This window comes from Vicugna pacos, chromosome 3 (assembly GCF_048564905.1).
Source record: "Vicugna pacos chromosome 3, VicPac4, whole genome shotgun sequence".
NCBI classification, from domain to species: Eukaryota; Metazoa; Chordata; class Mammalia; order Artiodactyla; family Camelidae; genus Vicugna; species Vicugna pacos.
In genome coordinates, this window is record NC_132989.1 from 90,548,384 (window position 1) to 90,549,878 (window position 1,495).

The following is a 1,495-nucleotide window of genomic DNA, read 5'->3' on the forward strand; positions in this document are numbered from 1 at the left end:
CTTTTTCTGACTAAATTATAAAACACTCCCTTTTTTTCCCTCTCCATACTAAACAAAGGAATATCATAAAATTATAGGGCTTTATTTAAGAATGTCACATAGGCATTTGGGGGGTTGTCCCAACTTTATTAGAATGGGAATCCACTTTGACCATGACTCCTTGCTTAAACAGTAACTGCAAATTTTAAATGTGGGTTTATCTTTGTTCCTACCTCTGCTGTCAGTAATGTTTCTTTCCTCTAAATGGTCTCTGAAAGCTGTGATTATACCCTCCAGAAATATAGCAACCAATTTCCCATGCCACCATTCTGTTCCTTTTTTTCAGTGAAAGAGTTTGTGTCAATACAACTTAATGTTGAAAGTTGGACTGTATTGTCTTTACGTGTGTGTTTTCTCCAGGCTCTAGACATCCTCTTTTCACTTAGTGTTTCTCTCTTGGCTGTTTCACTGATCTGACCTCCGAATCTACTGTTTTCTTGAGCCACCTTAGTTATGCTGGCTACTCAGGAGAACTTTTGTCACGTCTGCTTGAACTATTGTCTACTCATCCCCAAGCCTGCTTCCCTTTAGCGGTGGGCTAAGAACCCTTGTTGTGTATGGGTTAATGCTCCCATTTGTCCTCACCTCCTTTCTCTAACGTGGACCTCTCTTCTCCTAGGCAGCCACCCCTTTTCCCCTAGTCAGGCAGATACTTCCTGGTACCTTTTTCTTGTAGCCAGTAGAAGAATTACTTGGTTTTTCCCATTTTCCCAACTGAAGGGGAGAGAGGACCAGGGGCTGTCCCGGTCCTTGCTCACCACTTTCATGGCTAAACCTTTCATCTGTCACAATTCTCAGTCATTTGATACCTCATTATACTACTGACTCCAAATCCTCCTCACCCTCACATACTGCCCTCTAAGGCTCACCTTCATCTTCCTTGATATGATCAACTGGATCCCTTTTTCCCTGTATTCTAACCCTTGATTTAATCTTCGGTCGTCAGATGACCCACCTGAAATCTGAACTTCAGTATTCGCCTCTTCTTCTATACCACTGACTCTTACCACATCACATCAGCCATCTACCAGTACAACAGGCCTCTGCATCTCCTTTTTAGGGGACACTGCTCATCTCTGAGATCTCCAGGTTCATTTGCTTTTTCAAGACCAGCGGTTCTCAAACTCACCTGTAAGGTTTCTTAAATCAAGAATTGCTTGAGACCCACCCCCAGAATTTTGACTTGGCAGGTCCTGAAAATAAGCATTTCCCACAAGTTCCCAATTGATATTGATGCTGCTGTTCAGGAATTATCCTTTAGGAACCACTGCTCTAGGGAGTCTGAAGAGGGAAGAGGGCCCAACAGCCACCTCCACCGCAGCTGCAGCCTCTAGTGCTGCCACAGTAGTCACAGCCGCAGCCACATCTGCACCCTTGCCGGCCGCAGCATCAGCACCAGAGAGTCAAGTCTGGAGCCCGCTACCTGGCAGGGACTGTGTAAACCACCAGAGTGACT